Genomic DNA, 16,162 nt, shown 5'->3' with positions numbered 1-16,162 from the left:
GTTTCTTCGGAGATGTGTATTTCAACCCGGACGGGCGGCTGTGGCCATACGAGCTCCGCGGCTCTCAACAAAACGTCGATGACTGGTACAGGTACAGGTACATGCAGAAAGGAGCAGAAGCAGTGCACACAGCAAACCCGAATGTCCTAGTCATTCTATCCGGCCGGGCTGAAGTACGACAGAGACCTTGTTTCTTCTCAAGAAACTGGTCAGCCTCGAATAAGCTTGTGTGGTATGGCTTCTCGGATGGGAAGCTGAACCAAGTGTGTGGGGATTTGGTGGGTGAGACGAGGAAGAATCCTTGTGGACCTTGTTTAGTGTCAATGAAATAGGTACTTGAACTGCTGCTTTACGGGATGGGCAGCCTAACTAGATTTGGATTGGGCACTATGAGTTTAGTGAGTCGAGCGTTTTTATTCTTTGTGGTTCTTTCCCGAGAGATAGGAGGTCCTAGAATATAAAAGGGAACTTGTCATCAACTCTACAATTTTATGAATGATAAGTTCTTTTCCCAAATTATCTCTCTCACATTTTACTCTCAAACTTCAACGACTGTCTGACGGAGGACTCCTCCGCACGCAGCCACCCGATACGATCATCATTGTATCATCTGGTGCCTTCATTGATGTGCTCATGGCAACCAATCCAAACAATATACCTATTATCCCCAACCGGGAACAGATCGGACTAGTGATGCTCGGCCTGATACAAACCTTCCGACGGTGGCCATTCCTGCCCCGGGAACTATTCCCAGACTTCAGTTAGAGTGGATTATGTCCCATATGGAGTCCAGATTGGCTGCATCTGAGCGACGCTCGGCCAGATACTGATCCGCCATTATCGACCTCGACTGTTCCGTTCTCCACAGCTGCTCATTGGATGCAACCTGCGGCGGTTATTGACACACATATCCATCCTCAACCGTTTATAACTTCTCAAGGCAACAATTTTCCACTACATTCAACCGCCCACTACCCAGCAGTTTCACTTTCACACCACACTCGGTCAGGAATTTCACAGCAGTTTCAGGATTCCACCAATACATGGCAGAATACACTACCTCCTCAAGGGCTCACTACCCCTTGATCGCCAGAATTACACAACTCCGCTGGGACCTTGTCCTACATCTTTTTGGTATCCTTCACCGTCTCCTCCAATTCACGGATAAAGGTGTGCGAATGGACACCCTCCTCGTTTCAATGATACCGACACAGCTAATTGGATTTTCAATATTCACCATAGGATGATGCCGGATTACTTGGAAACGGATGTTTGGATTGTGAGGTGCTTGAAGGGTACTTTTAACCATAAAAAATATGGGCTTTTGGAAATAAATACATGGCTACACACTCATACAGTTAGAGTAGGCAATCCCATGGATGGATATAAGATCTACAGTTGATTACTTCATCGTTGTTGAGGAAATATTGCAAGAAATAGAAAAAGATAGCACTCTCAAACTGAATTTAGTGGCTTGACATATGAATGAGAAAACTGCTCGTTACAATATTCTTCTCATTCTAAGTCTCCACATCCAGTATTCTTCTTATGTTAGCTCACCATATACCAAGTCTTAAACTTTGTAGTACATTTCAAGCATGTCCAATTGAAACTTCACTAGTAACCATTTTTTTGCAAAGTCTTCTCTATAGTCATTATGACGAAGGTAATTTCAATCTAAACAAAATCTATAATTCAAGAGAAAAATTGTGTGCAAGAAAACCTCAATTTTGGGATAGTTGACACCAAAGCTCTCCTCGAGTACTTATGTTTCCAAAGTTCACAAAAGGCTACAGCATTTTTCACTAAAGAACTGGGAATTGTGCAATTCTGTAATGTCTGGCTTCGTTTCAGCTCTTATTTTGGTCGCCTGCTAGCAACAGCCCCAGCGCTATCCAACTCCATCATAGATGAAAATCATGTTATCTTGAACAATTGCTTCAATTTGAAAAATAATCTTGTTTCTTCAGTAGACAGTTCATCCTGCACATCAATGGCAAGGAGTGATTGAGGATTATTGTTCATGGGGCTTTGCAATAAATCTAGTAGGGAGTAATATAAGATTGTACAAACCGCGTAGTTTTCTTTAATTACATCAAGTGATGTTCTTGAGATCTTGCTCACAAGCTCATCATCCATCTCAAAATGACGCCCAAACATTTTCTGTTGCTCCTCAGGGTTGCTGCTAATTATCTGAAAAGAATAACCTTAATACACTACAAGAGCAGGAAAAATGACACTATAGGGAGTAATACACTTCATACATATTATAAGACTAGTCATAAAATGAGGTAGATTTAAGATATTTAAGTCCTTTCTCATTCATATGGCTACGAAACCCCCCGAATAAACTATTTCCAGTTTCTCGGAAGTATCCAATAAGACTATTTTTCAAATGGATGATTTGAAGAAGCTCACTTACAGATTGTACTTATTGAATCACAAGATCACATCAACCTAGAATTCAACAATTACCCCTTCTACACAGTTATTGCACTTTTTGTGCCACTCTAGGCCAGCGACAAGAATGGTAGAAAATATGAGGACAGAGATTATTAAATTTCTATGTATATTGGGAATCCAAGAAAAAAAAACAATCAATTTCAAAGCCTTATAAACAAACTCTTAGGAAAGAAATTCAAGAGAAAGCTCCAGGTATCATCCATGGACTAACATACATGAATGAAGGAGATATATTTAGATGCTCATCTAAAGCACATAATATCCAGCATACTGCCAAGTGCCAAATGTTTCAAAATCACATCTCATACCTTAATGGCCACCTTTTGACCTTTCTTGGCATAATCAACAGGCTTATGATTATTTTCAATGGATGCTACCCGGCCAATTTCGACAAATTCTCTTCTAGGGACGCATATAGGTGTTCCAATCTGTATGATGGAAGAATGCAGAAATATGAGTTCTCAAATGAAACACATTACAAGATAGATTATAGGTGTAGATATAGCAGCCCTCTTGCATGCAAAATGCTTATTGATGAGAAATCTGACTACTCGATTCCCTTTAAAGTGAATCTCTCGTTTTAAGTCATATCGAAACTCAAACACACACAAGAAAATTTTTATACTCAAATCTTTAAGAATTCAAAATAACACCAAGCAGAAATTCAAAAGGCAGTTACTCCCCTTCTTTCTATCTTCAAAGTCCCTCTAACTTCAATCATTTTAAAAAGAGGAAACTACCAGGGAACTAGCTAAACATAAAGCATTTAATACATATCAAACTGCGAGCAGTTTTCGATAGAAATATATAGTGTAATAGGCAAAATTTACTAGAATACTACGTAAATTATTCTACCTTCACAATGCCTTCAGCAACATGAACCCCCAAGACAATTGGATCTTTCTTGTTGAAAACACAGTTTGGCATGATCTTAAGGACACAGGGGAAAACCGCTTCCTCCGCTGCTTCTCTCTTCTTTTCCAACTTAAAACTATCTATGTAAGCCTTGAATTGATCGAAAAGGTGGTATATAATGTCAGCTGAGAAAATTTTTACACCAAGTTCCTCAGCATGTTCCCGAGCCTCTGGTGTAACTTTAACATCAAAAGCCAGTATAGTTGCATATTCCCTTTTCTTCTCAAGCATGACACTCGCCTTCTTCACATCCTTCTTGTGTACTGGACCAATACTTATAGTACTGACAGGTATTTTAACTGCCGGTGACTCCAAAAAGTCCAATAACGCATCTAAAGACCCAAGTGTAGATGCCTGAACACACACTCCTTTACCACTTTCGTGAATCCTATTCATCACTTTATTTACATAGGCCATGATAGAGTTTTTGATAGCCTCTATATCATCATTAGGCCACACAACAAATAGACTAGAGCCTGGAATAGCATGATCGAGTCCCTGAAGAAAGAAAGAGAGGAAGTATTAGCCAATATCCCGAAGCAACTAACATAACATATGACACTAATTGCTACATGAGGTTCAATTTCCACAGAAATAGGGAGAACAAGCAACAACAAACACTGCATAAGAATAAAATAAATCATCATGAAGACAAAGAAGCAGTTTAATTATGTCCATCAATCACATCACATGGCCAGTTCTGGCTTCTAACTGCAATGTCGGTTCGAATATAAACTTAATAATGGGTAGGGAAAATTGAAATAACACATCATTCATGTGTTACATAACTCATTTTTTCCTTTTTCAGGCTTATTGTGGAGATCCTGATCACATACAGTCTATTCTGCCAATACCAAATCCTACTTAGGAATGAGTAACAAAAATTGAAATAACACATCATTGTGCGTTAAATATTTTTCCTTTTCCGGGCTGATTGTGGAGATCCTGATCACATACAGCCTAATCTACCAATCCCAAATCCTACAGTACTGCGATGAAAACAATACTAATTACGTGAGAATGCTATGAGAATGAGACAGTTACCTGTGCAGCAATCTTGATACATTGGGCAGCCTTGATTTCTTTGTGATGCAAATATGTTCCCTGGAAAGAAATAATGGAAGTATTAAATTCAATCAATGCATGCTACAGCAGTGACAGCACCATAACAAGATGACAACTTTTGCAAACATGCACCCAACGCAATAAACCACAGTTGAAATTCCAAGTAAACCAAAACATACTCTAGAACTACTTCCATGCACAAATAGGTATCTTAGCAACTACTAAAGCAATAGAAAGGAAAATTTGGTCTAGAAAACCAAAGCCAATTCCTCCACTAAAAATAGAGTGCGAAGTTTCACCTTGACTCTAAACTCTCTCATGGGGTGGGGTGTTAGCAATGCTCTAATTGAGGTAACAATTGGTCCCTGCACCAAAAAAGCCATCAGAATGCTTGTGAATAACTTCACCCAAAGAACCCAAAAATAGAAATTAAGCATGGGATGCATACCTGCATTCCACCAACAACTATTTGATCCCCTTCATGAAGCACGCCGTTTACTAATATAACATCAATTGTGGTCCCATGTCCTTCATCCACTTTAACCTCCAAAATAGTACACTGTGGTAGATTTTGAAGATAAATGGTGAGAATTTCCATTGGAGTATCTTTCTCATTCTAATGCAGGTGAGGGAACAAACCTGCACTTCCTCACTATATGTAAGCCTTTTAATCATCGTCTTCTGAGCCCACTGGACCAGCAGTAACAGTAAATCTGGGATACCCTCGCCACTGTTGACAATTACCAACAAGTCAGAAATTGCATAGACTTATAGCCTAGTAAGAGAGAACTTATGAAATAGTAAACCAGATAGAAACATATAGTAGCAAAACACTTATTAGAAAAACCTTATGGCACTTGTTGGTACAATGTTATATGTTTCCCCCATTTCTTTGTTCTTATAGTACAACTCAGTATTGAGGCCTTGCTCCTTAAACTGGGTGATAACCTGTAGCAGAAAAACGCATTTCATAAGAAAGAAATTGGTGCTGAGACAGTGAGACCTACTAGATAAGGCAAGAGATAAATATGACCTGGGTTAGCCTCATGTTAAATTCAATCATGACATCTTTTGATTGTTGCTTAATTGCCTTTCCTATGGGTGCATTAGGGCAAGTCTTCCAGCCATAAAGTCGGTCCACCTATATTGCCAGACAGGAAATACCTAATGAAAACAGAGTAACAACATGGGTATAAAGAATTCAGCATCGACAAGATACGGGGTGACTCACTTTGTTCAAGGCAATTACAAAGTCTGTTTTTCCACTTTTCAAAAGATTGAGTGACTCGATTGTCTGTGGTTCCAACCCATGCATTAGATCAACAACCAAAATTGCAAGATCACATAATCCTGATCCTCTAGTACGCAACTTGGTGAAAGATTCGTGTCCAGGGGTATCAATCACTAACAAACCCGGGACATTGAGCTTTGCATCAGCTTTCAGCTCCTTTGTTCTCTCCCGTATATTCTCGGCAGGGAAATAAGTTGCTCCAATTTGCTGTGTTATCCCACCTGCCTCACCTTCTTGGACGTGTGTACCTCTAATACAATCAAGCAACTTCGTTTTTCCAGCATCGACATGACCCATAATACAACATATAGGAGACCGAAGGTTTTGTCCATTGTGAACAGGCTGATCATCATCAGCTCCTATTTTGTTATTCTTGTCATGATTAGAAGAATTCTTTTTGTTGTCCTTTTCATTGCCATCTGCCTCAGAGTTCTTTTGAACGTCCACATTCACCACCGTTGGTGGCATAACTGAAGATACTTTCAAATCCAAGCCAATTAGTTTGCTTGCATGCAGCTCAGCATCTTGAGGTGCAGTCCCTATGTTCTTCATATCCTTCTTAGGTAAGGGTTCAGATTCAGAACCAACTTCTTCATCGGCAAATGCACTTTTTCCTGGTAACGTCAAGTCAGCTTCATCCCAACTTTTGGCATCCCAGTCTTCATCATCATCTTCTTCTTCATCATCAACAACATCAGTTACCTCAGATTTAACTGGTGCATTCGGAGACTCCACTTCCTCAACATTCTCTGCTTCAACAGAAGCCAACTCCGACACAACATCTTCTCGAATCACTTTTGCATCTGTGCTCTCTCCATTTTCTGAAATAGCTGCTCCATTAGATTGGTTTTGGGGCTTGGATTTTTTCTTCTGGTACAGAGGTCTCCTTGGAGGCTCTCCAGTGAGTAGATCCAATTTTGCATTAGCTAATATTTGCTTCCTCATTGCCTCTAACCTCCTAGCCTCTTCTTTCTGCTTCCCTGTAAGAAGCTTTCCTTCTTGTTTTTTCTTGAGGAGCTTCTCCTTCTCCCTCTCCTTCTTTAAGCGCTTTTTCTCTTCAGCTAATCTATCCAGTTCTTCTTGTTTAAGCCTTTCCTCTTCTTCTTTTCTCAACTTCTCTTCTTCTTGCCGTTTTTTTGTCTCTTCAGCCTCTTTTAGTTTAGCAAGTCTCTCCTGCATCTCCCTGACATGCTTCGGGACTTTCTTACCAGTTACTTTACTATTTGTATCTTCTGGTTTTTCTTCCACGGCAGATGCCTTCTTCTCTTTGTCTTTGTCCTTCTTCTTTTTCTTCTTCTTTGATGTTGCAGTCTCCACACACCCCTCCTCTTCAGCCTCCTCTTGTTCTGCAGGTTGGTTCTGTAACTTCTTCTCTGGAAGAGGTGCAACTGCAGAATCTTGAAGAGGTTTAGAGAGAGAAGGTCCGGCACCAAGATCAGCCAGGATCTTGTCTAGGTCCTCTTCTTCCTCTAGAAGATTTTTCCCACCTTTCTTTTTCTTCTTTTTGTTTTTCGAAGCTACTTCTTCATTGTTTGGCTTGTTATCCTTAGAATCACCACCATGCTCAACAATATCAGATGGTGCATCACCAAATCCAATTCCAGCTGCAGTACCATCATCAATATTCTTCTTTTTTGAATACTTCTTTTTGCCTAAAAATTTATTTGCAAAAATATCATCCTCCTGGTCACCTTTTCCAAAACCATCTTCACCCTTTGAAAAAGATGCATCATCATTTTCTTCTTCAAGCAATGCAGAACTGAATGATGTCTTCTTTGAACCCTTTGATGACTTCTTCTTTTTACCAGTGAAAGTAATACAAACATCATCGTCGGAAGTCTCATCATTATCTCTGCACTCTTCCTCTCCAGCAAGCAATTCGAATGCAGAAAAGACACTCTTTTTACTCTTAGAAGGCTTCTTCTTCGCAGAAAAAGAAATGCCAGGCAAGCCTAATGCTTCATCCTCATCATCTGTTTCCTTACTATCAGCATCATCATCTACTCCTAACAACCCAAAATCTGAAACACCTGCACGTCTGTTATCTCCACTCTTTTTGCCTTTGCCTTTGACTTCTTTTTTGTCACACCAAATGTAATTGCTGCATCATCACCCTCCTCTTTAGGAATAACAGTTTCCTCAGATAATTCAGTTATGACAGAGTATTCATCATCATCTATCACAAACCCCTTCTTATTTGATTTACCTGCCCCGCTATCCCCAGCAGAGGCGCTCTCCTCGAAACGACCTGTAGGCTTCTTCCTCCCCATCGGTTGCACTTTAAATTAATAAATCGAGTCCAATCCAGATCAACGCAACAAAAAACCCTATCACTTCCCTACCGAATACACGCCAACTAAATACAACGAATTAACATCAGCATTCAGACAACTAAAAAATAAACACAATTCAAAAATATCAGACAACAACAATTTCATAAACAATTATGAATAATCGCACCGCGGATAATGATTGAGACGGAGATTTTAGCCAAAAAAAAAGAAGAAGAAGGAAATATACCTCTGAGTTGTGCGGGAATTGCTCAAAATGGAACTAGGGTTTCAGCAAACTTTTGGTAACTCGTTGCAGCAAACTCAATTTTGATGAACAGCATCCCACCAGTTTAATTCATTCGATTTCTGAAACAGATGGTCAGGATAGTGCCACGTCATCGATCTGTGTCAATTAGAAATAGACTAATATATTGTTCAAGGTTATATTGTTCTTCTACTGCCTAAAATTGCAAAATTGTGCTTAGGCCTGCAAATTTAATCCGCCAACCCCGACCTAATACCCGACGGGTTTTGGGTACCCGAAACCCGAAATTATGGGTTTGGGTACGGGTTTAGGTAGTTAATGTTATAATTTTTCGGGTTTAGAGTACCCGAAACCCGTATTAGGGTACCCGACTAATACCCGATTAAATTCGATTAATTATATATTTGTGATAAATATTTTTATTTAGTATAGGGCCTATTGCCCGTAGGGTAAATCTAGGGTAAATTTATTCTCTTAAAAAATTGTTTTAATCTCTTTTATGTTTCAATTTATGCCAAAAATTTCTTTATTTTAAAATTAAGTAGTGTCAATTTGTCTAATGTCTATTTTATATATATTAGAAATTTAGAGAAAGCTAAAACATTAGAAATTTAGAATTGAAGTTTAGAGTTTTAATAATACTCACTAAATAGTAGTATTGTGTTAACTTTAATAATTTTTATTCTCATCACAATATAATTTATATAAAAGAATAAATTTGAAATATAATAACTTCGGGTTTATGGGTACCTGATTAGTTGGGTTCGGGTACCAGCATCGGGTATTAGGGTACCCGATTTCACATACGGACCGGGTATTGGGTATGATATTTTTGAGATTTCGAGTTCGGGTACTCGAATTTACGGGCCTAATTTGCGCTACTCATGATTCAATCAATATGGTAAGTTACATAACTCATTTTTTATGTTTTTGTAATATTTTATTGCCGAAATATGATAGCATCCATTATTATTATCGTAAAACACATTCAGATTTATATCCTGATATTTAGTATTATAGAAATTGATTAGGTAAAATTACGTCATTTACATGTTTTGCAAAGCTAGGTATATTTTTGTCTTATTTTTTTTCAATTGCTGACTTTGTTCATTATTTTTCATATGGAAGTAATCTCTCAAAATATCAGTTTTCTTAATTAATATTAATAGCCCAGCCATAGTCTAGCCATAGCCCAGCCATCCACAATAGGAATAGTCCAGCAATAGCCCAGCCATAGCCTAGCCACAAACTCCTCCTGCCACATCATAAATAGCCCAGCCATAGCCTAGCCACATCATAAATAGCTCAGTCACATCAATAGCCACATCACTAATAACAATTATATAAAAATGAAATAATTAACAATCACACAATATACGGAATTTAATTTACGATACATATACGGGAAACATTAATAATACTATTAAAATTTTTAAAAGTACAATAATTTAAAAAAATTACAATAATTTTAAAAAATTACAATAATTAAAAAAAGTACAATAATTCACTCCTCTGCTCCGTCGTCGTCTCCTCCGTCGTTGTCGCCACCATCGCCTCCGCCTCCGTCGCCGCCGCCTCTACTCCCGCCGGCTTCCCTCCGTGCCGCCTCCAAATCCTCCTGCATGCTCAGGAGCAATGTTTGAAGCAAACTCTTCCCCACGAGGTCCGCCGCCCGCCCGCCATTCGGCCATCATCTTGACCATCTGAGCGCGCGTTTGTTGACGCGCGAAGAATTTGAGATCCGCTGTGAATTGGTCAAGGGGGGATGCGGACTGGACCTCCTGGGAACCCCCGGCGACCCCCCTCGCCTCCCGTTGAGCCCGCTTGTGCCCAACCGGGCGAGTTCGGCGAGCGAACGAACGAGGGGTTGGGACCTCCTGGGCCGTCTCGGGGAGGTCGTGGGAACCACCGCTGCTGCCGCTGAAATCACCGGTATAGTTCAGTCGTTGCTTCTTCGGCCAGCCAACGTCCCTTGCGTCGCCTGTACCCCCGGGGCATCATCTGCATCCCGGGTGCCCACCCCGGCATCATCTGGACACTGGGTGCCCACCCCGACATCGCCGAAAACCCCCCCGGGCCCCGGCGGACTCCCCACGGCTGGAATCCCAGGCATCATCTGCTGCCACGGGTACATGTTGTAGTATGGTGGCATCTGACTCCATCCACTTCCCACGGGGACCGAGGGAGTTTGAGCTTGAGACCCGCTACTCCCTGAAGTAGGCTCGTTGTTGAGATCCATTTACCGTTGTTGATCTTATACATAAATTTAGATAGAGAGAGTACTCGTTAAAACAAGTGGTGCGAATGAAAATGACGTGCAATGCGCGTATATATAGTGTTTCGAAAAAAAAATAATCGCGCTAGGCGATCCGGACGCTGCAATAGCGCCGAGCGGATAGCCCAGCGCCACGGAACCGCCGAGCGCTAGGCGGTTTTTTTCGAAAATGGCTGGGCGGTTGCAATAGACCGCCTAGCGCCGACGCTCGGCTAGGCGGTGCGCTAGGCGCTATTGTGGATGGCCTTATTATAGTAAAACACATACATATTTATATCCTGATATTTAGTATTATAGAAATTGATTAGGTAAAATTACGTCATTTACATGTTTTGCAAAGCTAAGTATATTTTTGTCTTATTTTTTATTTTCAATTGCTGACTTTGTTCATTATTTTTCATATGGAGGTAATCTCTCAAAATATCAGTTTTCTTAATTAATATTAATATACCAGCATCTTATTCATTCACACTAATATTAGCATTTACAACAATATGTAATTTGCATTACACATAAATTCGTTTTGCATTAAAAGAATTTTCTCACTAAAGTGATTACGATTGTGCATGTCCGACATATAACTTTTGCATTCATTGATCACAATTGTGAAAGGGTCGGCTCGTTTCTGGTAGAAGGAAGTCATCACCGATGTCATATATGCGTGCATAATCATGCACAATATGATAGTCGAGAGTGAAGGCGGAAGCATCACCGATTGGAATGACGACGACCGTGCATCTAGCTCTGCCGGCACATCGACCGAGACACCCGATAGAGGGTTACCGTTAGGTTTCGATGAGGTTTTATCTAGGCAAGCCTCAATGCGCAACCAACAGGAGCATGCGCAGCTCATGAGCGACATGATTGAAGAAGTGTGGGCTCGTAACCGCCGTCGCTGAGTTTGCGTTTTTTATTATTTCGCATTGTAATGTATTAATTTTTATTAAATGAATGAAGTTTTTAAAATTCGTATTTTAAATATATTTTAGTTTTTTTTAATTCGTATGTATTTTGTAAATATTACAAAATTGATGATGTGGCGCCATAGGGCGCGCCTTAGGGCGCCCACTGCAGGTGGAGAAGGAGGAGGATAAAAATGCTGACGTGGCGCGCCATAGGGCGCGCCTTAGGGCGCCCCACTACTGATGGTCTTAGTGATTGTGATGATGCGTTTCTTGTGTTATACAATATATTTTCAAATTTTGATCTATTGCATTAATGTTTTTTTTCATGCTAATATGAATGCGTAGTTAAACTAGATTTGAATCCAATGGTTCCAATCATGAAACTGTAATTATCTCTTACGAGCTAAAATGAGAAAAAACGATTTCATATCAATAAATAACTAACTAGCCAAAACCACCCAAAACCTGTAACTAGAAAGCATTGGCAGAAAAAGATGGACCGCTAACGGGATCAAGCCCATACCAAGTTCAAAATAGAACCATGGTCCTTTAATTTTTTTTATAGAAAGTGTTTTTTATTGTCAACGAAATATACTAAAATTATTATTGTAGAATTTCAAACTTAACAATGAGAATATAAAGACACTACTAAAATAATTTTATGTGTCTGCCCTCGACTGAAATCAAAGCAATCGGTTATTAAATAATTTTATGTGTCTGCCATTGACTGAAATCGAAGCAATCGGTTATTAGTTCAAAAACCAAATTGATTTTTCTTGTCAGCGAAATATAGAAACATTATTATCTCATATCGCGAATGTGATTGAAATTTGATTAGGTTAATTATTACCATATGAATATAGACTTTCATCCACGTCGCTTTCAGCCCACGCCAACTCGGAGAGGATCACCTACGGTAAATTCTAATCCATGTCCTAATGTATACACACAAATATGAGTGATGGACCCACCATCATTAATCATGTTTATGTGCATGTATTAGGAGATGGATTAGGATATGGGATCCTTACCAACGCCAATCACCATGTGAATATTTTTACTGAATAAAAGTTGGAAAATAAAAAGAGTAGAATTCGCGGAGACATCACCAATGCAGCCACCGATTCTCCGTTCAATTCCGGCATTCGGCGTCGCCTCCTCTTTCTCCGGCGCCACCGCCTTACTCCGCCGCTCCTACGTGTGCTACAACTGCAATTACCCCTTCCATATTTCCCCCACCGCTGCCGCGATCGCAGACTCGGACACGTCATCATCCGCCTTCCCCTCCCCCTTCCGCTGCCCTCGCTGCCACCTCCGCCACCTCATCTCCCACCACACAATTTGCGCAGCGCCTCGTCGTCGTCCTCCTCCTCTTCCTCCTTCCTCCCGCTCTACGCGGCGGCGCAAGGACGATCCTCCTCCTGCTGTTGTCAGTAGCACTACTTCAGCAGCTCCGTCGACGCAGCCGTGCTCAATTTGCCTAGAGGATTTCGATATTAGCTCCGATGCAGCTAGCGTGACGCCGTGCAAGCATTATTTTCACAAGGATTGTCTCGCGCCGTGGCTCCGGAAGAAGAAGACTTGCCCCATGTGCCGTCGCGAATTGCCCTACAAAATTCGAAGGTTTCGGAGATGGGCATCAGTGATCGCGCGCGATGCGGATGGGGATACCTTGATGAGAGACGCATGAGCTCTGTTGGTAAGTGTTTATGAGTCATCTGTGGCATTTCAATTGCTTGCATGTCCGTTTGTGTGAGTCTGTGTTCATAATTTGATCATGTTTGCTCTGTGTTGTTCTTTGCATTTGTTGTGAGTTATGTTGCTTCTATACTTCGTTTCATTATTCATGTGATATTCTGTCGTTTTATTATTTATATGTGTTTAACATGGAGAGTAGTTGTATACTGTGTTTGGTGAATTATTGCTCCTCTAGGGAACTGTAGAATGCATTTTGTATGTGTGCTGTTAAATTGACTGTCCAGTGGTCTTCTACATTAATACATAGGCAAAATTCGAATTCAGGGTGGTTATGGAAAAAAGGGAACCTTTTTTTTTTGCATTATGTAAAGGGGAAAAACGTGCTTGTTTACAGATTGGTCAAGACAATTGGGTTGGCGTGTTTCAAACACGCCAAATGTAATGACCTGTTGGTAATTTTCGTTGAAAATCAAGTGGCACACCGCCATTTTCCCCTCTTCCTCGGCTTGCCATAGAAGGTGAGCAGCATCAGCATGGTTATGAGGCAGGCAGCAGCACCTTCAAATTGAAGCCCTGCTCGGTCGGCGGCTGTGAGGGGATCACCGATGAAGGAGTCTGGTATGGATAGGAGATAGATAGATTGTTGATTTTGGGATGAATTTCTGTCAAGAAATAACACGGCATTTCATTTGGCGTCTTTGAAACACACGAATTGGAGTATATGCTATCTTTGCTATGGTGGCTATTGTAGGATCATCTTTAAGCAAACATAGCGAAGTTCATTTGCTGTGCCGTACTGGGTTGAAAAGCCTCAGTTTTCTATATCAAATGTGGTAATTATGCTTCATAAATCATAATGAGCTTCTCCTTCTGAAGTGTAACGAGCAAAAGCAAAACCAAAGTTACTCCTACTTACTACAACCCTGGCCGTATAATTTTGTACTAGCATGGTTTTTGAATGCTTGTTTCTTTCTGCTTTTATACAATATAGAAGTAGCCAGTTTCGACTTGTAATTTTTTATATGGACTGCTTGTTTTGATGCCTTTCATGCAATGTCCAATTTTTATCCAGGATTCCAGGCACTAGTAGAGATGCTCATCTGATTCTTGTCAACTTGCCTTGCAGATAAATGGAAAAGCAGTCTTGTGCAAATATATGGAGCTGTTCTTCTATAGCTTGCTGTCATGGTCGGGGACAGCGTCTTTTGTACAGAGTTTGTCTTTTTAGTTAATCTTTTGCAAAGTTAGCGCTGGAGCAGGGATGGGCCTAATAGGTAGAAAGGCAAGAGGTTTTCTTTGAAGAAATTTAGAAAATTAGAAGGAGTAATTCCTATAGAGTTTTTAGTGTCTCCTATCATTTAGTGAGGGGGTGGATATGATTTCGTTTCATTTCACAAACAGGGTTAGAAAAGGGGGTGGTAGAATGGGATGGAATAAGTAGAATTTTTTATTTATGTTCCATTCTTATATTTATTAATAAATGAAATTTTGATTGGAGGAACATTGCAATGATAGGAATTAACTTTTACATATATGGCAAAGGTAAGTGAGATTTTTGTTCAATCTATTGAAAAAATGATGAAAAGTAAAATTCTGGTATAAGTTTTGAGGAAATTACAATCTTACTGTCAGTAGATCTTCCCCTGGTTGCCTGCTATATTGGAGGCAAGTACTTCTTTTACCCTACAAAAAATGATAGGAGTATAAAGTCACATAGGATAATCTTGATAATTTTTATCTCCAATGCTTACTGCCTGTATTTCTGTTACGCATAGCATGTTTGCAACAGTTCTAAGCATATATCAGAGCATCTTATTCATATATCAATACCATAATTCTTAAGATAATATTTTTTCATTTTGATTCCTCATGTTGATATATATTCTGTTATTGGACCATGTTTTCCCAATATCAACATAGCTTACCCTGAATTCATAGCACCTTGGTACGACGCTAGACATTGAAGAAGATGTAAAGATTATTGTGTTTTCTTTCAGTGTGCTGCAAGACTCAACAACCTTGTTGAGGTTTTGATGTTCATTAGTTCAGTATTACATAAACTTTTGTCCTATACCATTGTCGTCTGTGTTGGCTCATTATCTAGGCTATGTAATGACAATGGTAGTATATGAGGACATCAAAACTGATGAAAACTATGAAAAGTAAAATTTTGGTATAAGTTTTGAGAAAATTACAATCTTACTGTCTGTAGATCTTCTCCTAGTTGCCTGCTATGTTGGAGGTAAGTTCTCTTACCCTACAATAGTGATATAAAGTCAAATAGGAAAATCTTTATGATTTCTATTTCCAATGCTTACTGCCTGTTTCTGTGTTATGTGTAGCATCTTTGCAACAGTTCTAAGCATATATCAGAGCATCTTATTCGTATATCAAAACTGTAATCCTTAAGATCATTATTTATTTAGATTCCTCGTGTTGATTTCTGCTATTGGCATTCCGTGTTCGTTTGCCCAATCCCCAATATCAACATAGCTTATCCATGGATTTATAGTATCTTGGCACGGTGCTAGACATGGAAGAAGATGTAAAGCTTATTGTGTTTTCTTTTAGTGTGTCTTCCTTCCTCTTTTGGGAAGTCAACTCCTTGTCCGATTTGAGCATGAAAAGTAGTGTTCAACAACCTTGTTGAAGTTTTGATGTACCCCAGTCCCGTATCACATAAACTTTTGTCCTATACCATTGATGTCTGTTTTGGCTCATTATCTTGGGTACTATGTAATGGCAACAGTGGTAGTATATGAATACATTGACAACCAGTACTGCCATAGTAACTGATGTCTCCCTGTGGCTTTGTTTATTTTGCATCGATAGTTTATGTTATGCAGTCGATATTATGGAAATGCTTTATGAGGAAAGAAGGGTAGAAATTATGGCCGGATGCATATTCCTACCCGTCTTTTCTTTCTTTAAGATGATGATATTGCATGATTCTAAAGTTTTGGCTGCAGCTGGTATGGAAGGATGAGCAAACATTTAACCTTTTTGAACAAG

General features: G+C 39.8%; 1 long non-coding RNA gene and 1 pseudogene across 1 annotated transcript; one reads left to right on the top strand and one right to left on the bottom strand.

The window, feature by feature from the left end:
- Nucleotides 1–1,564: 1,564 nt before the first annotated feature.
- LOC121807421 lies at nt 1,565–8,395 on the bottom strand (annotated as a pseudogene).
- A 4,112-nt stretch (nt 8,396–12,507) lies between these two features.
- LOC121806733 lies at nt 12,508–14,651 on the top strand. Its single transcript, XR_006051705.1, has 2 exons — nt 12,508–13,151; nt 14,277–14,651. It is a non-coding gene; the product is annotated as an uncharacterized LOC121806733 (long non-coding RNA).
- Nucleotides 14,652–16,162: the final 1,511 nt, after the last annotated feature.

This window comes from Salvia splendens, chromosome 6 (assembly GCF_004379255.2).
Source record: "Salvia splendens isolate huo1 chromosome 6, SspV2, whole genome shotgun sequence".
Lineage (NCBI taxonomy): Eukaryota > Viridiplantae > Streptophyta > Magnoliopsida > Lamiales > Lamiaceae > Salvia > Salvia splendens.
This window is presented reverse-complemented; position numbering and strand designations above follow the sequence as displayed.